This window comes from Coturnix japonica, chromosome 4 (assembly GCF_054131305.1).
Source record: "Coturnix japonica strain WE chromosome 4, WE-NBRP24, whole genome shotgun sequence".
Taxonomy (NCBI): domain Eukaryota; kingdom Metazoa; phylum Chordata; class Aves; order Galliformes; family Phasianidae; genus Coturnix; species Coturnix japonica.
Genome location: NC_140666.1, coordinates 28382062 through 28405919, shown reverse-complemented (window position 1 = coordinate 28405919; position 23858 = coordinate 28382062). Strand labels below are relative to the sequence as shown.

General features: G+C 34.2%; 2 long non-coding RNA genes across 2 annotated transcripts; one reads left to right on the top strand and one right to left on the bottom strand.

The window, feature by feature from the left end:
• Window positions 1–2894: 2894 nt before the first annotated feature.
• On the bottom strand, window positions 2895–13128 carry LOC146761011 (uncharacterized). Its single transcript, XR_014945740.1, has 4 exons — window positions 12979–13128; window positions 11424–11581; window positions 7514–7643; window positions 2895–2975 (listed from the first exon to the last, which is right to left on the bottom strand). It is a non-coding gene; the product is annotated as an uncharacterized LOC146761011 (long non-coding RNA).
• Window positions 13129–15672: 2544 nt separating this feature from the next.
• On the top strand, window positions 15673–22886 carry LOC146761010 (uncharacterized). The gene is made up of 3 exons (XR_014945739.1): window positions 15673–15790; window positions 16015–16107; window positions 20978–22886. It is a non-coding gene; the product is annotated as an uncharacterized LOC146761010 (long non-coding RNA).
• Window positions 22887–23858: the final 972 nt, after the last annotated feature.

The window sequence follows — 23858 nt, the reverse complement described above, 5'->3', positions numbered from 1 at the left end:
TGCTTCTGTAGAAATCTTTGTAACTTCATACAAATTAAAACCAGAGATATCATGACATGATTGTATATGCTAGGAAAGTACCACTGCCTTCCTAAAAAGTTGTGAATGCAGAATGAGATACAGAAAAAAAATGTGCATTCTCACACAGCCCACAGGGAGCTTCAGCATACACGAGACACACAGATAGCCCAAGGCCTGAAAAACATCTTTTCATCTCTAATCCCTTTTGTGCCACCCTTCTTTGGAAATTCATTTCCTACATCCTCTGTCTTTCTGTACATCAAAAGGCACAAGGTTTCACTCAGGTATGCTTGAGTAGGTGATAAAACTTTTGTTAGTAAAGTATTTTGGTCTTCAGAAAAATTAAGCCTGATCTACCGATGAGTACAGCAGATACTAAGGGGGTGCTGGTGCCTGAAGCTCCAGCTAGATGGAAAAATCTCTCCTTCCACCTCTGCCCTTTTCTCTGAAGTTCTGTGAGGCCAGATGGGCTAACATCTTTGATATTTGATTTCTTCTTCTGAACTACATCTCTAGCTGAATTCACATCTTATAATGCCTCCAGGCACTAACCAGGACATCTTAATGGAACCTGGAGAACAATATTATCCAGGTATGCTGACTTCCTACAAAAGGACTAGTAAATAAACCAGAAGAAGTATATATAATAAAACATTTTGGTAAGCAATGTACAGCATGGGTGTAGATGCTGTCTTCCACTAGTGCATGGAATGATTTTTGTTGCTGTTTTTGTCATTGGCAGACACTCTTAGCTGCTATTATTAAACAGAAGAAAAAAAGAATAATAATATGCTGCCCTTGTGATTGATAACTAAATCTGATTTCAGTTTTTAAGTACTCATCACCACTTGCCAGTGATAGTATAAAGAAAAGTGTGTAGAACACAAAAAAGTTCAAGGTAAAACAAAGCACCAATGAAAAATGAATATGAGTTGACTCCCTGGTAGCAATTCAGGAGTCTATGTAGATCACAAAGGAAGCATTAGATAATAATGTCAAGCTGCCAGAAAACAAGGGACAGGATATTTGGAAGTGCAAATAAGCATGACATTTTTAACACATCCTGAGGTATTCAGCAAATGCTTCAGGTGGAATATTACTTCAAGTTGCGGTCACTTCATGTTGTAGAGAAAGAAATGGCTAAAGTTGAGAGGGTGATAGAAAGTTGAAGATCACCATGCCCGAGAAAACAAAGAATCAAAATAATCTGGTCTAAACAGGGATATGTTCTGCAACATATGTTGATTTGAGTCCTGCCTGGTTTGAGTTGTAGGAGTGGATGTAGGAAATCATGCGTCTATGATGATGATTCTGAAATATCTTAGAGAAATCTTTGAAATGTCATTAGAGGGAGGGGGGGGGGGGGGAGGAGGAGGGGCGGAGGGGAGGAGAAGGAATATCCTTGATTTCAAGTAACCACAGTTTGTTTTAGTTTAGATTATATCTTCTAAGAGATTTATTTAGTTTTTCTGAAGTTGCTCAAAAAAATATTTGAGGAATTAATGATATGATTTGTAGGTTATAGGATGAAAAGATATGCACACACATAAGAGTAAGGGAAGTACATTGCCTAATCAGCTGAAGTAGCTGACAGAACTAAAGAAACTTACAAAAAAATTCAATAAAACATTTAGTCATAAAGTAAACCGATATTTAAAACCTATTCTATTTTTATTCTTTTACTATTCTCAATTCTAGCTCTTATTGATGTTTTTTATCATAATTTTTTTTTATTAAGTCATGTCTCCAAAAATCATTGTGAATTTAAAATACAGAAAAGTAGAAGAGAAGCATTTTAAACTGATTTTTTGCCTCAAGCAACACTACTCATTACATTTAAAACATGGGATGCCACAAAACATTTTTCCAATTAAATTACCTAATTTTCTATTTCATTCATGGACCCAGGAGGAGCAGTATTGCCAATGCCAAAATTGGCATCCATTGCTTCAGATGGCTAAAGAAAATCATATAGGAAAAACAAAAACAAAAAAACAATCAACTAGAGTTTTTGTTTTTAAAGAAAATTATTTAATAAAAGGTTAGAAAAGAAGTTATCTGCATTCGTGCTTGTCAAATATCATTTATCAAATATATTATTCATTGATTTTATATTTTTCCCTTGACTAATGCGTTTAAACAAATACTGCTTATGATACTGAACCAATACTTCAGCAGCCAAACTATTAGTTGACAAATTATATTTTATATAATATTTTATAAATAGGGGCAATATTATTCAAACCTATTAATCAACTGTTTGTTTGCTTACGTTTAGCTAGCTGCAATCTCTGACATGGAATTAAGATGCCTAAATACAAACTGATGATGCACATCAAGCGATAGTAGACAATGCTGATTAGGTATAAGATTTCATCTCAGACAGTGCTGTATTTTCTGTTAGACTGCCTCTTTCAATGGTCTTTTGACAGTTACTTTCTGGGGTTTCTGATCCTTCTTTCCTTATGCTTTCTTTCCAACTTACATTATTCCATAAAAGATAACTGTCTTTTTGTATAATTTATACCTGGGGGATGACTCAATACTGTATTTGAGAAATGCTTACTACTCACAATCCTAAACTACTGTTAAAGATTTTACTGCTATTTAACTACTCTGATATGACTTCATAAAAACAGAAGTCTGAGAACTGGTGTTATTTGTGTGCTAGAAAATGATTTGAGTCTGCCATTTCAGTTATTGTTGCTGTTGAAAAATGTGGAATGCACAGTGCAGGACTAGACAGGAAAAGAAACAATCTCATAGTTAGAAATATGTTGGTATAGATAACTGGACAGAAAGATTGCCCATAAGCAGGTGCTGAGCAAGTGGAAAAGTAATTTTTGTAAGTAATCATGCATTTCTCCTTTTTTGTTTGCCAAGTAGATAACAGCTGGAGCTTACCTTTGTAGAATCACTCAGCATTCATGACTGCATCCAGAGTCAGTGAACTTCTGTATAAAAATTCAAAAGAAAGAAAGGCCAACACATCAATAGGCAGATTTATCAAATTTATCAAATAAATCTTGAGAAGTTCTCACTTTCTAAAAATGAACTATCAATGTTTCTATAATAGCAGAATGTTACAAATTTGTATTATTTCTAAAATACTTAGGTTTAGAAATGGCAATATACTGATTCAGTATCAGAAGAATTAACATAGAACAGAACTCCAAAGACACTGATTTCAGCTTAAGTGGAAAGTTTAAGTTCATTTTACTTTGTTTTACTGTTATTTTTGAGAGTCTGAATTGCAGCAATGAATTTGGAGGAACAAAAGGCTGAGACTGGGGTGGAAGTATAGATGGCATCAGAATAGATGCCATATTCTTGTGGGTCTGAGCAGTCTGGGTCTAAGTGTTCTATGAGTGTAAGCTGTGTATCATAAAATAGAATTTTCAAAAATACAAAAAATCGGTCAGTCACTAAACTCATCCTGATTCGCAAACAAATATGAGTTGTATGTATATGTATTCCTCTGAGCAGCGTAGTCCTTTTCTTGCGGCGTATAGTTTGACCACTTTTTTTTTTTTTTATGAAGTTCCTCCATTCCTTGTGGGAACTGACATTGTCAATTTAATGGTGGATGAAACACGTTTTTTTCCTTCTTATAACAGATGCAGTGTTGTTGAGAGAAGCTAGCTGTCTGTCTGTGCTTTCCACTGATGGTATTGCTGACAAATAGAACTGCAGTGTACATGCGCACACACAATTCAGATGTTATTACTCTAGAATTCTAGATATGGTGTTACTCTGAGTGCCTGGCACAAATGATAACTTTGAAAAAGAAAAAAAAAATCCTTGAAGACAGTAAAAAGTAGGAACAGCTCTACTCAGAGAGATGTTACTGTTGTGGGTAAGAATAACTGTGTTATCTAAAGAGTTGTTTAACAAAAGTGATAATAATCCAGTTTTAACTTACTGACTAGTTTCTCTATAGAACTGAGAAACCAAAGTGGTATATGGATTTGTCTATGTGCTTTTAATTACTTTTGATCATTGTAATACATAAGTTTGATTTCCCAAATTCAGAAAGAAAAACAGTTGCATTTCATAGTGATTTTTTTTTTTTTTTTTTGTATGAATTTGTAATTTTTAGTTAATTGGAAAAAACATTAGAACTGCAGTATACTTGGCTGGCATGTTTGTCCTTCTTCCTGTCCAAGATATAGATGGTAAAAAAGACAGAATTAAAGTCGCAAACTGAGATGTGCTCTAAGACTGCAAGGTGAACAGAAAAGGATAGCAAACTGACTGTGCAATTTGACTGTAGCTGGAAAAAGAGTCTGCAGAGGGATGTTGCTGAAGCAGTACTAGGAGAAGGTTGTGCCTTGGCCTGTAGACAAATGACCTCCAAAAGATATTTTTTTGCATGTGACCCAGTGCTGATCTGAGGGAGCTACATAGTCTTGACAGTCAGGAGTTCATGTGTATTTTTTTATTTCATACAGTCTTTGATCCATGAGGGCACATTGTGACAAGAGAGGGAGGAAAAAAGCAAAAAAGAAAAAGAGAAAGATAATATGCAGCAATTCTACCAAGACAAAATTACAAAGATGTATGCTAATTTCCTTGATGAGAGTTTGCTCTTTAAAACATATGTCAAATTAAGGGTCTCTATGTTTTGAAACATTCGCATTGCAACATAAATAAATGCCCAAATTCTGCTACGCTGATGTGAATCCATGGCGAGAGTATGGATAAATGAAATGTCTCCAAATTTAGTTCAATAAATAAGAACAGCAGATTAGCCCATGGGGATTTGATGGTCATTATAATCTTGCAGGAACAGAGCCAAAGTTGGGGCATTTTCACAGCTAAAAAAGTAGACAAAGCATATGCTGCCACTTATGATCTAAATGTCACTTTTCTTCTAAAGCTGTCTTTACTGTAAGGTTGCTATTACTTGTTTCCCCACGGTCCCCATAGTAACTATAAAAATTTCATTTCTTCTCTATCTATTTAAGTATCAGTCCTGTTCACATTTTGGAGATCAAATACAAAGGAGTTACTTGAGTACTCTGTACTGATCTAGGCCTCATTGTCATTTCAGCCGCAACTCTTTTACGTGTTTTGGTCTATAGAGATTTTTTTTAGTAATTTCAAATATATTGTATCCTGGTATAAGTTAATTGTTCCTTGAAAAGCTGGTTATTATAAATCAGTAAACCGCTGGGTACTGGTTACTGGAGTGTTCTTTCCCTCTTTCTTTTTACTTTTTCTTTTTTCTTTCTTTTTCCCCACTGTCAGTTAAAAAGTTTTCTCAGTTGTCTGGAATCAAGCACTGGAATCACACTGTTGGTTTTTTTTTGTTTTTTGTTCCCCTCAGTTGTGATTAAAACTGAATATACAAACAAAAACCATCCTAGGTCACTGGAAGACAACAATTTCCGATAATCAGTTTCAATTTTTGTGCAACTTATCTTGCAAGTGAATTTGGAGGTTGTTATCCATACAGTACCACCACTGTGCTAGCACAAAAATATGTCAAAGCAAATATGTCTCAAAGGCTTTGCAGCCTAAATGGAATTAAATTAAAACAACAACAAAACAGAAAAGAATAATCTGAATGTTCATAAACGTTCAGGTTAACAAGAGCATATAGTATTACAAATAGTCTAAATGAAACATTCCAGCATTCCAGAAAATGTAAAAATAGTTATACTGTTGCCTTTTAACATTAATAATAATAATAGTAATAATAAGGAGAGAAAAAAATGACACAGAACAATCTGTAAACCTTTTAGGGTAGATGAACAATGAATACTACTAGTGATAATAATAGTCTGACTTATTTTCCTTCTCAGAAAATCTGCATCGTTTTTCATTACTCATAGCTTTAATATCATTTATTTCATACAATTTGTTGGGTTAGCAGATAATTAAGAACATTGTTCTAAGTGTTCTTATTGATCTCAGACCAGTCTCACTGAGCATGTCAACATAATATTATTGCCTCAGGCACTCGTGTCAGTTGGTACAAAATCAATTTGACCTACTTCATACTTGAAATCATATTTTATTAATGAGAAACACCAGATGATAATTTTTGAAACAACTGTGATCCTTTTTAGGAATTACATTAATTTATAATATTAGGCCTTGAAATTTGTTCTCTTTTACCCTTCCAGTGAATAGTGATTTGTTTCTCTGACTATGAAGAAAAATTTCTCTAGGCAGGTTTCCTGATATTCCATTGCACACCAAGCAAAAAAAAAAAAAAAAACCAAAAAAAACCCAAAACAAAACAACAAACAAAAAAACCAACAGCATGCCCATACTTTAAACAGGCAAACAAAAATTTTGGCCAGCAAAAATGTATTTCTGTGCAAAAAAAAAACCAAGTATTTCTGCTTACTGCAAGATAACTGTAAAAGGACCATATGTTTATTTAACATATTTGTAGAGCTTTTATTAATTGACAGCCTAAATAGATGAAAATAAACCTAAATCTCCAATGCCAGTATTTAACAAAGCAGTCTAAAAAAGGTTTACGTTAATTGCACTATTTTTGATCTCTTACTTGAAAAAATACCGTTATAAACTTATCTATTGCCATAAAATACTCAGAGAACTGGCGTTCATTTAGCAATATAATGGAGACTAAGAGTAAAATGAAAACTGGTGCAGTTAAGGCAGATTTAAGCGCTCTCTGTGTCCTCCTAGGGTATTGCAATAAAGATTATGGTTACAAATGGCACTTCTGATCCTTTAATCCTTCCTTGCACTGCTGAAAATATCTGCCATACTCAGTGCACCAAAATCTATGAGAAGTACTATAGACGAAAGAGCAGTATTTATTCCCTCAGTCGGTTAAGAATTCTCCCACTTCTATTTTGATGACCTGCTCTTAGTTGCTTCTAATGTTGAGTTTGGAGACAGTTGCTATATTCCCTTTCTACTCTGATGTACTTTTGTACCTGCTTTGGCGCATGGTTACCTCCAGTTTGAGAACTTTTTTGAATGAGCAACTACAGATAGGTCAACATTCCTTCCTTACAGTATGGATAATTTGTATGCTGTAAAATGCATCTGTAGAATTTCATTCCAGTTTGTATGGTGGGGCCTATCAGAGTAGGCTGGGATTGCCATTGTCCAACACAGGCCGATCCTGGTCTCTTCTCACCTGCAAACCCTGCTGCCAGCACCTGTGCACCAGCACCCATTACAACAGTCTTATATGTTTCTCTCCCAGGTTTGAAATCTTCGGCTGTATATGTGTGCCATTTTAAACTGAGCAAGATTTTCCTTCAGAAACTGGGGAAGATATACATCTTTTTTTATCTTTCTTTTTTTCCCCCTCAGAAATAGAGTAAATTGACAAAACAAAATAACTCATTGCCTGGCATAACCTGACTTGTGTACTGTATGAATCATTTATTTTCTACTTGTTCTTCCCTCCATCCAGAAACTAATCAATCTCTATATTCATGTGTGGTCTTCCAGAAGAATATAAATCTCTTGGTGGCTGATGTAAAAGTGCTGTACATACCTGACACAAGCAACAGTGCACTGTGAAAGTGAAAGCAAGCTCTGCTGCTGACAGATGTTCTCTGTGGTGCAGTGCTTGGAGTCAATGGAAGAATTGCTCTCCATTAACTCTGCCTCCCATATACTGGCAGCTAAAACAAAACAAATAGTTAAGACCAGTGAGTTAAATGTAACAACCTGTTGGAAGCAGGGGTTTTGGCCACATGTCAGGCTGTAATTCATTATTGCAATTTACCAATCTGTTGATCAGGGCAGAGGGTTATGCTATATAATAGATTAGACATCAGGATTTTGTCATTTTGTTAAGCATTAAGGCAGAAGAAATGGTGGAGGTTAAATATTTAAGTAAATTAAAAGACGTGATAAGGGCAAAAGAAGAGGAAAATTTGTATTTTAAGATCCCACTTTCTCACTGGGGCTCAATCACTCTGGAAACAGTATGGTAGAAAAGAAAATCATGAGACAGATGTGGAGTATAACACAAGGACAAAGAAATACTCTTAAATGACTGACTGAGTACTTCTATTTCCATCAAGATTGAAAGTTTTTACCACTGACAAGGAAAAGCTGAGAGAGAAAAAGTTCTGGAGTTTCTCTCCAGAGATTCACATTTGCATTAATCAGAGACTATTGCTTTAAATAACAAGAAAAAGATCTTTACATCAATTATATAAAAGCCACAACTGTGGCATAAGAAATGGATCAGAACGTTGATAGATAACTTCTATAACATTTGGGTTTGTGTGCAATTTGAGTTAGTAACAAAGAAAAGTTCATTTCTACTTATGACTGTTTAGTGGATTGTGACACAGTTGTGAGAACCATTTTGTACTTGTTTAGTTTGTAGTGTACAGTATTCTATGCAAGGCTTGCAGTTGTAGGGCAGCTGGGGATGAGGGAGACAGTTAGTAGGATGAAGTAGTTGTTCAGGGCAAGGCTGTATGGAGCATCAACACTGTTCTGTACTGTGCCATTTCTGTGGGAGGGAAAAGTGAAATGATATTGCTAATAGATAAAACAAAAAGCCTACAGTATGTCCAGTTCATCAGATAAAATACAGTTTCACATTTTCCTGTGCTGGGAGAGGATTTCCTCTGATCTTGAGAAATTATTTTTGGTCTGTAGTGGTAGGATTTTTTAGCAATAAAGTATGATTAAAGCAAGAAGAATATTTTTTGTTACCTTAGAGTTCATAAAATTCATTTGATAATAAGTGTAGATTCATAAATTAACTGTGGACAGATATAGATAAGTTTTAAACAAACAACAAAACCTTTTATGAACATAATAATGTATAAGATTTTAAGAAGTAGTTATATGCAGAAGGTGAAGCAGTTACTTTCACTTGTGTTGTAAGAAAGCAGACGTGTGTCTGCTTTCAATCTTCTTCACAAGTAGAACAAAATATGTGTGGGGCGGGTGAGGAGATGGGACAGTGGTGGGGCAGGAACGTGATTAATCATAAAGCAGAACAGGAAGAACAAGCTGAATAAGCACATGTTTGTAACTTGTGGCAGTATTCAGATGGCTATTACGGAAAAGAACCACTGTCCCCAAAGCAAAAGTTGTTGAAATCTGAATGAGTGAGTAAGGGACTTTTACAGCATCTACTTATTTAAAAATAAAACTGAACTGGAGAAGAGAAAGCATCCTTCCAAGGGCCACTAACTCTAAATCTACAGCTTATATTGTATAAACTCCCAGCAGATACTTCTTTATGAGCATCCAGAAACAAAATCTTATCCAAGTGGTTGTAAAAAGAACAGAAGGGCATCAACAAATGGAAACAGTATCATACTTCAAATTGAAAATCGACTATTCTCATCATTTTTGCCACTGTAAAATATAATATCCTGGAATGCTAGTATTTTTAGGATTCTAATGCATAGAAGTATAATATTTCAAAGTGAATTACAAGTATGCAGGCATGAAATACACCAAGGAGTTTAAGATTCTGGGTTCTTCAGCATCATGAAAGTATTTCATGAAGAAATTTTTAAGACTTTGCTAATGTGAATGCACCATTGGGTGATACTGAGCACAAAGAAAAAATGAGCTAAGTTAGCATACCAGTGAAAATGTCTCATATATTTCATAGTGAATCAGAAATGCAGTTATGTATGCCCTAGTATTCACAGTTAGGTATTCCAAAGGGAAAGAGTGGGAGAACAATATTAAGTTGAGATTGGCTATTATGGTTTTCCCCAAAGTTTCACTCAAGGGATTGCAAAGATAAAGATTACACTCAAAATATCTCCTCAGATGTCTCTTTTACAGATTCAGGACAGAGATTACCAGAGGATATTCTTGAGTTTAAAAATGAAACAAAAATGTACAGTTTATCTCTCTTAGATATCTCTCAGTATATACTGGATATACAAAATCGCTTTCAGATATAGAAAGGAGAATAGATCAGAAGGAGAACTGGCATACTGGAAGTTACCTGAAAGGCAGTGAGATCTGAATAGCTCCTGAGGTTATACAAACTGTTCAAGGCACTGCCACGTATCTGAATGCTGATGCAGCATAGCACCCTGTGGTCCCACTAACTCAGATATCTGAAAGAATCTAGACATATTTTTGTAGTAATGAATCTAGCATAATTAACATAACTGTTAATGAGGGGTTCCTCAGCTGTGCTGTTACGTTACACTGATGGACCAAAAGGACCGTTCTACTTATTTTTTGAAAGCTGACTTAGATAGGTCTTTCCAGATAATCTTTATATCTAGCTGCAATCATATTCTCTTGTTTTAATTTACAAAGCATCAGAACTGTGATAAAAACAAATTGTACTGGTTCAGCCCATAGTACTTATGTCCTCTTCTCTTATAATATTTACATCATAAAGGAAAAATGTTTCTGAAGCTGTGAATTATCACATTTTTTTCACTTTTTAGAAATAAGAAAGGGTACATCTATCTTTGTAAAATATTTGTATATAGCTATGTATACATTGTATTTTAAATTAAATTATGCATTTATATTGCAAATTAAGTTTTAAAGCAAGGAATTTAGGGAAGGTGATGGCAGCCTTCAATGTGAGATAGCTGCCTAGAATTACTTGGAAATCTATACATGTATTTTGTTGCACAAAAATTTAGGGTCAAATGAATTTCCGTATCAAGTACTTTATTTAAAGAAGACAACATCAAGCATTCATTTGCCTCTGTTTCATGAAAAGATTTTCTAATGCCACTTAATGAATGGAAGAGTGAGAGGGGAAAAAAAGAACATCAAGACTACACCATTAGAGGCTAGGTAAAGAGGTTTATAAGAAGTGCTTGCAGATGTTCGTGATTACTCTGTGTCTGCTGTATGGTTATACTTCCATTCATTCTAAGTGTAGCACTAACAGCTTGTTTGGGAATGCAAATATATTTTTAGAGGAGCATAGAACAAGAAAGATTTCTATTTTTTAGAGTTATTTATTACAGAATACGTGCATTTGCATATAAGCCACACAGGCTGCACACACACATTTATATATATATATATCACCTTTTCTGAAACTGCAAATGCATTTTTCAAAGTTTTTTGATAAAATGGATGCAGTCCTTCACAGCGCTGATTACTATGCAACTGCCATGTTTAAAATACACTAAGGAAATTATTGCAGAAGCGTGTTTTTTAACTGCTCAACAATGTTTTTTAACTCTTTAATAATCACAGAAAATAGAGTACAAAAAAGGAGCAGCTCCAGTTTTGGAGCTCTAGCAGAACCACATAGGGTTCTTCTGCAAGAGTAAAATTTGTCCTCGCTAGTTTTGATGCAATTGATCTGTCCCTAAAAGAAGATTCTATAGACTAACAGTACTGTGGAACTAACAAGAAACAACAGATTTTATTTAATGCTATTCAGGATGAAACACTTCCTACAACATCTTTAAGTTTGTTAATGTCTTACATACCTGTTCAATAGAAGAGAAGCACATCAGAGAAGGACTTGTGCTTTTTGTTATGGATAGTTTTTCTCACCATATGCTGTCTTACATCATCATCCTTCTTAATGTTGATCGACAGGATTGAGCTTTGAAGTTAATATCCATGTACATATAGTGCTACTATTCTAGGGAAAATTAAATTAATTAATTAATTAAAAACCAGGAAGAGTTGAAACAGGTTACTTTAAGATCTATTAGCTTGGAAATTTTTATTCAGATAAGTAATAGCTTCTTTTCAATGGCGGCTACTGAATTGCAGGAAATGAAATATATTGATATTACATGTATACAATGTATATGTAATATATAATATATACACATATGCATATGTATGTGCACATATATGTAATATATATTATATACATGCATATATATGTATATATATATATTATATTTTCATATGTGTATACTCTTCTTATACTTCAGGCTTGTCATTCTGTAACTATGAGAGCAATTAATGAGAATGAATAGACAAACAAATAGAGAAATAAAAGAGTGAGAGGTGATTATTTTAGTGGCTTAACATTCAATATATTGTTTGGGGCACTGAAACCTATATAGGAATGGTTCTAGGAGGACCTATTATTTTTTGAATACCAAGTTTAAATTGCAGGCAGTAATATTTTTTCCATATCTGTAATATTGACTGCAATAGTCTACATAACACAGCAAAAAGTGAGGTCACCTTCATTACATGTAATAGAAAACTGACTATAGCTGCATCGTGCTCATCATATTTCAGACAATACACTCAAACAAAGCATTAGCTCATCCTTTTGCCACATTAGAAGCTGGCACTTGAGAGCAGTCAATAGGAGCTGAATATAGATCATTAATACTGAGGAAAACAGTTCAACAAGATCAACAAATGAAAGAGAAAAAAATTATCTTTAGGCAATTATCACATCGAATGTGCAGAAGGAAGTATAGGAGAACTGGAGATGTTGAGGAACCAGACATACGTGTGTCATTGCTTTAGTGGAAACTACAATGAGTCAGTAGTTAGTAAATGAGCAGATTTTCAGTATGTTAGGCATTGCTGATTTTTATCATCATTGATTCAAGCTAAATGTATGATGTTTGGGGATATTTCTTTCTATTCCTTAAGAAGAGTGTTTAAATTTCAAAAAGTGAAACATGTAAGGTCTTTTGAGAAAACCAAGAAAGAAAGAAAGAAATATTGCTTTGCAGCCACTTCAGAAGCCATAGCAACTTCTCTCCATAGCAACCATTTCTTGATGCAGCAGTAAAAATGCTTACAGAATTATCAGCTCATTGAGCTCATCTTGCTGTTTGGCACATTAGGAAAGTTCTGTTTACTTTAGCATCCAAGCATATAAAGGAAATCATCAACTGATCTATGAAAAGTTGCTTTTGCTACTCTAAGAGAAAATTTTATTTATTTTATTGTTTTTTATTTTAAAGATGGCTTGCTGATGAGTGAAATCAGTTTAAATTCTTCTTGGGAGCTGTCATTAGAATACTGAATTTCTCTGATGAGTACCAAATAAGATTACCTTACCTTCAGCAACGAGGAGAGCAATGTGGAAAGGAGTATGGTAGCAAAGGACTAAGTCCCACTGAATGGATGCCTTAGCAGCTGGAGTTCCATTGCTCCTCAGCTCACATCAAGCAGCACTCAATGCTTCCAGTTTTACAGTTCAGCCCATATCTAGCAAACAGATAAATACTCCTTGAGTAATAAATATGTTTATTTGTGCTATGAGAAATACAGGTGAGAAAATGAAAAGCAGGCTCTAAACAAGAAAAATCACAAGTTATTCCCAGGAATAACATACATTATATTGGAACACATGTTATTATCATAAAAACCAGACAAAGAGAAATGGTTCTCTTGGTGTTTATAGCAAGTGAGCCAGGCATAAAGTTTTTCTGGCCTGGAAGTAAAACAAAGATTTCTCTGTGTTGGCTAAAACATTCTAAAATTCAGACTTTTGACTGAAAGAACACTGAAATATTGGCTGATTCACTAGGTCAGTTTTTATCACATGTGTCCAAGACACATGAAACATTTCATATCATACGATTATGTCTTTATTGTCTGTTCTGCTTGTGTTAAAATCCAGTGATACTATTATTACTATGATAACATGACACTGTGAGTCGTCTTGATATGATAGCATCACAGTTGCAGTTAGTTGGATAAGTAAAAATTCTATTTATGAGTTGGAGTGATTGGGTGTGAACTGGAGGAGCTGAAGAATAACACAGCATATTGTGCAGAAAAAATCAGTATCAAATATTATACTTTGTTAAGTTTTACAAATTCTCCTGCTAGAAAAGTTAAAAAGGAATTTTATGTTTCTGTTTGGAGATACTACATAAAATCATTCATCATGGGGTAATTAAGGAACTGGCAGTAAAAATTAAGACTGTATTTACACTACAACCTTAAGTTACAAAATAAGTGGCTGAATAAAACAGCAAACACTAAATGTTGAACTCTCTTTAGATTTAGGAATGCAACATCAGCAAAATGGATAGCTTCTCTATGATCCTCATTTTGAAAATCCTTTTCAGTTCAGGAGGAATGTAAAGATTTTTCTCTGAGCATTTTTCCATCTGTTGAGCTAGATTCTGGAGCAAAGCTTTTCAGCAAGAGCTGGATCCTAGATAAACATGTGGCTGGAATTAAATGGAAACCCTAATTAATTAATTAATTAAGCCCTAATTAATTAATTAGAGTTATGCTGGTGAATTAGAATAAAAATTAATTTTATGGTGCACAGAAACCTTAAGTTATAATTTTTTTAGAGCTTTGAGTCAACGCATTAAAGATTTCATATAATTTTCACATATCTGAAACAAACAAAAACCTTCCAGTGCTTATAATGTAAGAAATTAGAATGATGAAAGAGTTATGAACACTACACTGTTTTTGTATTTCAATATTGTCATGCTCTTGCTTTATCAGCAGCAGGGTACTCAAAAAGAAATCTTTCCTTCTCAGTATAGAGGTATAATTAATAAAAGTATCATAGGCTTTTCTGAAAATGGGCACCACTATGTCAGTATATTTTTTAGAAGTTTTTCTGTTTCTTTGGAAAGAGCACATGCATGGAAATGATGCGGTCTAACAGACAAATTGTCAGCAGAACCATCAGTGAGAGCATTTACTGTGAAGTATCAAGATAAAGACTGCAGAGAGTGTAGTCAGATTTGGCTCTGTCCCTGGGCATAATAAAAGGCTGCTGCTATTCAATATTTCAGACTGATACAAGGATTATAAATTGTTCTTAGGCCTGTACACTTACATCTGTAATCTGTATTTGTTTTTGAAGAAGTCTTTTGAACATTTGTTATTCTCATAACCTAAGCTTCCTAAGTTGTTCATCCCATGTTCATCACCTGATGGAAATAAAGAGCAATAGAAGGAGAGTTACTGTAAACATAGTGATTTTCATCTGTAGCATCAAATAATGCCCAAAGGCATTATTTTTGATCTTAGGATTTTTAAAAGTCAGATAATGGTTTACTTTGCTGATTATTTTGTTTAATTATTCCTATTTTTAAAATCCACAACATATCCTCAAAGTTTAGATCAAAATTCTTCAAATCAGACATAGACAGTAATTAACTTGATTTTTGAATGTGTGTTAGTGCTTGATTTTCTGAAGTGTTACCTTGATAAATGCAATGGATATAGTGGCAGAGTGGTGCTTGTAGAAACTAGAGACACGCATATACCACTCACCTTTCTTGCAATGGGCTTTCATCCAGAACTCACTGCAGCTGTTTATATAAAGATACAAAAAGCACTAGTGAATACCTGGTTTATTAGCTTAAGATCAAAATTTCATCAAAGCATTCAGCCAGTTCTCTGCACTGTTTTTAAAACTGATGATTTAAAATCAGCACCCTAGGAAGTAGGTGGTAAGTATCAAGTTCTTTGTCTTCCTGTAGGTGGCAGGAATTAACATCTTTGTCTCACTGTCCTTTCTGGTACTGTCCTCAAGATCGCATTCAACGTATCTTGCATATGACTCCCTAACAACCTATTGCCAGCTTAGTATTTTCTACCTAGTTCTTATTGTGACATTAAAATCTGCTTGTTTCTCTTTCCTCTTCAAAGTAGGAAAGTAGCTTGATGTTTTGCCTCATGCTCATTGATTTTAAAGATTTAGGTTTGTTCACTTTATTTATTTATTTTTAGATCCTCACATAAAGTAGTCAGCTCTGGCTCCCTCAGCAACCTGTTCGCTTAAGTGAGACCTGTCAAGCAACAGCATTTCACAGTGGGAGCCACATTTGTGGATGCAGGAGAAGGGAAGGAAGTTGCCAGCAATGGAAATTGACTTCATCTACCTCTTCTGGTAATTTAGGTTTCTGAAACAGAAAAGAGGCAATTTGCTATTCTACTGCTGAGGATTTTAAAGATTTAATTGTAGGGAGCTGCAGACAGAACAGAACTATGTCTTTGCCTTATGAAAGCTACTGTAATTTTCTCATAATTAAAAAGGATCTCTGAAGAAACTGAGATAATATAATTTATAACTATACCCTCCTTTTCTCCATTTGTGCCTTTTTGTTTTAGCAGAGTGCATTCTGCAAGCAGAGGACAGATATTTCTCCTTGAAATTCAGCAATTTCCTTCATCTCCCAGTTCAGAGAGGTCACTCAGCAATGTGAGGTACGTTTCTGTCTGTCTGCATGCAGTCCATAACAGTTCTGATGAATATAAAAATGAACTAAGTAAATGTTAACCCCATAGCAAAGGAGAAAAATATTCCCAAATACAACAGGATCAGTGAAAAAAAAATAAAAATGAATGACACAATAATGTAAAAATTTACAGTATACTCTTCAATTGTAGGTCTGAAATGCTTTGGAATCAGGATCTCTTCAACAGTTGCTTCGGGCATATAAAGACTGCATTAAAATTAACTGAATTTTGTGTAACATTCCAATAAGGATGTTGTCTTTAGCAAAGCCAAAGAAAATTGAGATCTATTTTGATACTCAATGTTTTAATTATAAAACTGGGGGGGAAAAAACAACAACAACAACAAACACACCAAAACCCTAATCTTTCAATGTTTAGTCTTTTTTATCTAACTAGGTTGTTAAGTAAAATAATAACAAATAATGGAGGTGAATTAATCCATAACTCACGAATATAGCTCATAGGTAACAATTCAAGAGAGAGAAATAATTCTGGATTTTCATACAATTCTTTGTGTATTTTCTGACTAACCTAAGACAGTCTGTTCTAAATGTATTCTTAAATGCATTCAAGCTGTTAAGAATTCAGAGGTTTACAAGTTCCTGTGGAACACATAGGGATGCTAAATGGATAAGGAATATTACAAACAAATGGTACGTTAAATTGTTTGTATACTTGTATTTTCTAATCATAACATAGTAAGCTTTTACCTTCAGCTTTTGTTAAGATCAAATGAAAATATGAGAAAAAAGTCTAAGAAAATTTTTCATAAGCACAGACTTAGAGTTTATGTGCTTGAAACAGAAATCAAAGGAAACCCAAGCTTTATACTACCTAACTTTAGGATTTAAAAAATCTTTCTTTGTTTTCATATTTCCATATTGCAGTTGCTCACAAAAAGATTGTGTCAGATGAATGTGTAATTATCATTATTGATTGTAAAAATAGCCCACACTGATCAGTTCAGAAGTAAAGCTCTACAAAGTACATATGTAATGAGATTATTACCATGATTAATCTGCTATTATCATTTTGGCTACCTTTTTAAGCCAGTTAAAACATCTCATGACAGCTGCAAAACATGCAAGCTATGTATTTATATTACAGTATCAACATTCCCACAGTGGAAAAGCACTAGGGAGGAAGCCAATTCTCTGAATTACGTGCTGTCTGGACTGATAGAGTCTTTGAAGAAAAACTGGTGGTTTTGAAGCTGTCTTGCAACCAGTGAGATCATGCTATGGTGCAGTTTCCTAATGAAATTCATAAATAAGATACTCTCAGCTTTTGTTCATTAAATATCTGTAGCTCAATCGATTTTCTTGAATTTCATAATTTTTTAGATTAATACCCAGATTCTAGGGAGATTTTGATGGGAGACCAGCAGAACTGTCATATTAATAATCTTTCTAAACATGGGAAAAAAATACACTGCAGCTGTAGCTGGTCAGCAAAGACAAATGGTGTTCTGTATTTTAAGAGACCAAGCAATTATTTTCAGAAAAAAGAAGATGAAATAGGACATTAAATATTCAGTCAATTAATATTTCTAACATGTCTTTGAAACTCATATTCCATAAAATCCATTCCAGTAAAACTTAATTATTCAGATGTTCACATAGAATAAACACAAAAGGAATTTGAGCATGCTATTACAAATTCATTAAAACACTCTGATATTACATTGATGGACATGTGCAAGAAGATACACAGCTATTTATGTTTAAAAATCCAACAACTTTTTGCAGACATATTTTTACATATTTCACATAGGTACTAATGCCGTAATTTCAGTTTAGCAGAGAATTTATTTCTGAAACATTAAAGTCTGTAAAGTGTAAAGCCTTTGACCTTCAGTTGTGTTGTATTTGTATGCAGCTTTACTATTATATGCTTAAATAACTTGGAGGTCTGTCACTTAAAACCGACTGTTTCCGTTGAAGCGCTCAATTACTGACACATCTTGTTTCTGTTTTCTTCCCACACTCAAAAATAAATAAGAAAAAAAAAAATAGGCCTCAATTTCAACTGAACCCCAGGGTTCAGCCTTCAGACAGGACTCTTGGACGGTTGATATCATATTGTAGATGTAACAAACATAAGTGCCTGGCCTGTGCTGAAATTTTCTTTACAATATAACTTAAATTGATGTTCATAAATGAGCCTCAGTCAAGGACTCTGTGTGCTAATATTATTGGACTTTTAATAATTTCTATCGTCAACAAGGAAATGCTCTTAAAATTCATTTCATATAGAATATTAGAATCACCAAGTTTGGAAATATTGGAAAATACCTCCAAGTCCAACTGCTCACCTATCACCAATATTTACCACTAAAACATGTCCATCAGTACAACCTCTAAGCATTTCTTGAACACCTCCAGGGTCAGTGACTCCACCACCTCCCTGGGCATCCTGTTCCACTGCCTGACTGCTCTCTCAAGTATTTACTGACATCCAACCTGAACAAACAAACAAAAAAGGCAAAAAAAAAACCAAAAAAAACCAAAAAACAATAACCCTGATTTATTTTTTTTTCATTTGTTTTCACATTAGACTGTATAATTACATATGTAGATAATAAGTTATTTTTACTACCCTCTTGCCATTTCTAAGTTGAAGATTGAACTTGTGTGTGAAAGACAAGGTGATGCTGTATCAGCAAAGATTCTGTAGTTCCTATCCTCCTTGTAGAGTAGATTGGCTTATAACATCTTCCTGACAAACACACACTCACATGATGCATTCCACTATCTATGATAAAGATGTTCATTTTTAAATTCTTTTTAAAATCACAGTTTTAAAGAAAATAAGTAGAATTATGTTTTCTGATAGGAAGAGGATAAATAATTTTGGGAAGATAAGAAAATATGAAAAACAAAGCAAAATATTACAAATCCCACAAAATAATGGTTGAAATTCTCCTCTGCTACTTTTTAATAAATAATAACAAAAAATATTTTCTTAAAGCTTCATCTCAGTTAACCTGTGAAGAACGAATTGCTAGTCAAGGTACAATAAATCTGAATAGTCAAAGGAAGGCAACTAAAGGATGAAACAGTAATTTTTCAGAGAATCAAATACAAGTTAAAGAAGTCAATAATTTTGATGAAAATAACCTTTTTTTAATTTCAATTTTATAAATTATGCAAATATAACAAATTTTTAAATAATGAAAGTAAATGTTCTAATTTAATTGTATTTTCACAAGTAATCATGCTTGCTGCAACGTCATTTCTGCTGTTATCAGAAATTGTAACAGCTTAAGACAATTTGGCCCTTTGTAAAATGGCCATGTATAATATACAGAATATATTAAACAGTCAAAGATGCTTTATGTCAGATAAATATTAATATATTACGTGTTAATGACTAATAAAGATTTTAACTTTCATTAAATATTTTTATTTATGCAGATGATTAGATGCCATTGATAGAAAAATAAAGGCAGTGGGGCTCAGTAATTTACTTAATGAGGTTCTGTCTAGCTGCAACTAAATATATGAGATTATCAACTATAGAAATTCTATTACTTCCTGTATAGATTTTACGTCAGAGTATCTATTTCCTATGAGCACTCTTATTGCTTGTCTGGTAACACAGTTTTGCCCAATGACACAGAAAACACTAAAGCAGATCCTAAGTGTCCTTTACACTTGACAATACAATAGAGAACATGAAGCTTAGAGACAAGGGAAAAAAATTGCATCTTTGACTTCCAGCTCCCTGAACAATAATCCACTGCAACTTGGAATCCCCAAAAGCTATGCACATATGAGCGGTAGGTGCTGATAGTTCTCAGGGAGTGGGAGTAAATTTTCTGCCCACAGGTTTTTTTGCAGCCTTTATATACACTTAGTGCTGAAAAGGGACAAGGGCAGATGAAATTCATCCTTAACTCAAGAGCCAAAGAACTTCCTTTTGAAACAAGTGGGATATGAATTTATTGTACATAATCACTATTGCTGATAATTGCCAGAGTTATGGATCTTTTCCCAGGGTTATGGTTTGAGCTTCTGCCTGCTGCTACACCAGTGTACAAATCTGAAACAAATCAGCAGAAAAGCTATTTCCTCTTATCTATTGCATGAGAAAATGGACTGATATATCTGTAATGCTGCAGAATGTACCAGGAGGGCTGCCTAGCTAATGAACCAACGCAGCCAATGTCTGGCATGAAGCAGGGCACAAAATGCTGAAAGAGGTACACATCACCTCCTGGCAAGCTGGCAGTCTGTTATAAAGCTATCTGTCTTGCTGTCAAAGGAATGAAATCAGCACTGCTGAAGAGAGATCTCTGTCACTATGACAGAGATGTTTTCCTAGGGTGTAGCATTACCTAACTATTATTCACCTAGCTTAACTTCAGTTTCTGATTCAGCACATATACATCATTGCTCTTCTCCTTTTTAACTTTTCTCCTTTCTCACATTTTAGGGTTGAAAAGTGAGAAATATTTTATGTTTTCTAATTAACCACTCAAGTTAGATGCCAGTCTGTTAATGGAAAATTAGCTAGCAAAATTGAAAACCATAATCTAAGCAGAAGCATGTATATTCCTTTTTGGCAAGCTGCTGAAATAGCTTCGAGTAGAACCAAGTTAGCTTTAACTCTTCCAGATAATAAATCTAATGTGTTCTGATGCTGACATGTTTCATGTTTTCTTGACTTTACAAGGAATTCTGTAAAAATAATTTTCTTAAGGAGAATTATCTGATCAGAGATGTTATGACAATTTTCACTTAATTTCAAGCTCTACAAACAATGAAACAGATGAGGTAGATTTGAAACGTACATCTTAGTAATTCTAAAAATGACCATTATGTCCTTATTACAGTGAAACTGTCCAAGAAAGTCCATTTGAACAAACAGAATTTTGAGCAGTATTCAAGATGTAATCATAATAATGGATGCTGTGAAGACCAAGAAGACTAGCGGTGTTTCAGGTATGTCTTGGGTGACTGCAGTTTCTTGGTCTTGTGTGCTTTCTGCAAAACATGCATGGGAATGTAACCAAGAACTGCAGGGTTTCAGAACACCGTGTGCCCTAGTTGGAGAGACAGGCTCTGCTTTTAAGCCTTATAAGATCCTCTTTGGTGCCAGCTGCTGCTTTCTCCCCTGTTCAGAGTTAATGTTCCCAGTTAATAATTACTTTATTAAAGAATCAAAAAAACATAAGTTAGTAGAAATTCTGAATGTAAGTCAGTAGATACTCCTGTATCTGCCAGTCTTCACTGTCTCAACCATTTTATCAGGATGAAGAGTAGCTGTCATATTTACTAGCATTAAAAAAGTCATAAATTGCGTGTATAATGAAGGTGTACTTTTCAACAGCTAGCATCAATCTTCAGTAGGCTAATAAAATCACAAATCTGGCCCAAATGTCCTTCCCTAACAATAAATCCTGAATGTTTTTTAAATGGCTTTAAATATAAAGCAAGTAATTAAGTGGAAGTGTTCAAAAGATCAGGGTTTAATTCTGAACACTTAGTGTTGATATTGATATATTTAAGCATAAAACAAGATATTATCTTAACTGTTATTAAGAAACTAAAGTACTTTAGAATTATTTAGCCTTTTAACATTAATCTGGTTGTCCTGACATACACTGCAGATAATCTTTTAAGGTACAACTAGTGTTAAGAGCTGTGTTAATATTTCAGTCGTTTTGACATTAGCAGCATGGTTATCATCCTTTTAGAATGGCAAATTAGAAAAGATTAACAATTACAGATGAGATTTAGATTTCTGTACATTAAATTAATTAAATTATGTTATAATTTCCTGTTAAAACTTTGAACATTTCATGCTAAATGAATATACATGAAATAAATTTGGGCCATCTCTGAGACAGCAGAGTGTACTGTATCTGGGGACAGAGTACTCCATCTGCATAGGAGTGATGACAAGATTTCTTCATTACATCCAGGTGCTGTGGGGAGGCTCCTGCACAGCAGTGCAGCTGGCACACCTCCTCACAGAGTCAGACAACCAAGCACACCAAAAAGACTGTTATCTCTTTATTGTCAGGGATAGACACCACTTAAGCTCAAGTGGAGTGGCCAATGTAGTCCAAAGCAAAGAAATTCCTAGTATGCTAGAGGGAGGACTAGACTTCCTTTCATCTCTGAGGTATTCTGAGAAAAGGTGAAAGAAGGTCCTAACGTTCTTAGAAAAGAACTTTTTCTTAGCTCTCAAACTGTGTGAAATAATGACAAAATTGTCCAGTTCAAGTCATCAGCAAAGAGACTCCAGTCAGTACATACTATAGATATCCCAATGAAATTTGATCCAGTTATTCAAAGACTATAATATCAAACCAAATAACCCACTGTTATTTAATGGATTTCTTTTTCTAAGCTTTACTTAAGAACTTGCTTGGCCCTGTAGAGTTCAAGTTCAATAAATACCCATATTCAAATAAGTATCGTTAGAGATGTTGTAATAAATCATATCATCTCAAATGACAGTCATGATGTCCAGCAATCTGAACTGGTGATGCAATTTATCCTGTTGTGACCTTTAAGTATATGATCTTCTTGCATGAGAATGTAGCTCTGACTTCAGCATGGTCTCCAACTACAGTTTTGGCTTCTGTTGAACATCCTTATCACAGTGTGTATTCACCACTATCATTTTAGTGTGCATAAATAGGTAAACTGGTATTTAGACATAAGCTGGCATCACAAGAAGACTATAGTCTTAGAACTGTATGAGGGAAAGAGGCAAAGAAGTGAGACTGAGGAAAAAAAAAAAAAAATCAGCCTCTGGAATTATAGTCAGATAATCAGAGCTGTGATTCAGCACTTAATACTTGCACACTGGCAAGAAGTCAGTTTTATATCCCTCCCTAGTAGTTTTTTGAAAGCATTTAGTGTGTTGCTTATTTGCTACATAAACAAAGAAACATATCAAAACATATGCAGTGTTTTTGACCTCATGGTAATCTCTCTAACACTAGACTTTTTAGACCTATTGCACAAAATTGAAGTAAGCTCTTGAAACTGTCAGTTTTAAAGACATAAGGACAGAGAAAATAGTGCTGGTGGAAGTTAGAAGTATGTAATGCTCTCTAGCAATCCTGAAGGGTCTTAGAGAAGATTCAGACAAGCTTTTGAATCCACATGTAAGTGGTTGTACTCAAAAGCAGTCACAAAAGCCACCTGATGTTCATTATGGCAGTACCTGAAGTTCTCCACTCCTTATTAGTATGATACTACAACAGACTAGAGCAACTATCTCGGAGTTTGTAGGAAAAATATTGTACTTCTAAGAAAAGTGAAACTTCTGAAGGATGTCATTGTCATCACACATTTCTGAAAGAACAGGATTTCTTTCATTTCTCTAAATTTGAGGGATGTTTGACTGACACTCACTAAGAAAGTCAGCCATGTAATTATGTCATACTGACTGATTCCATTAGAAGAGATCAAATAGTGATTGGAATCATAGATGTAAAGCTAGTGGAATGACAGCTACAAGATAGAAACCTAAGTCAGGGAAAGCAGTGAGAACATGTCAAAAAAGATGCTAGAAAAAAGCAAGATGCAGTTACTCTGGTTCAGCAGATTATCACAAAGAGAAACTTGAAAAATGCAATGACAAAATAAAGCAGGAAACTTCACAGAAAAGCAAGAATCTGTAATGGAAAGAAAAGTAGCTATCAAAACATGCATCAATTCAGACATCCAACAACTGCATTTAAATGTCATGAACTT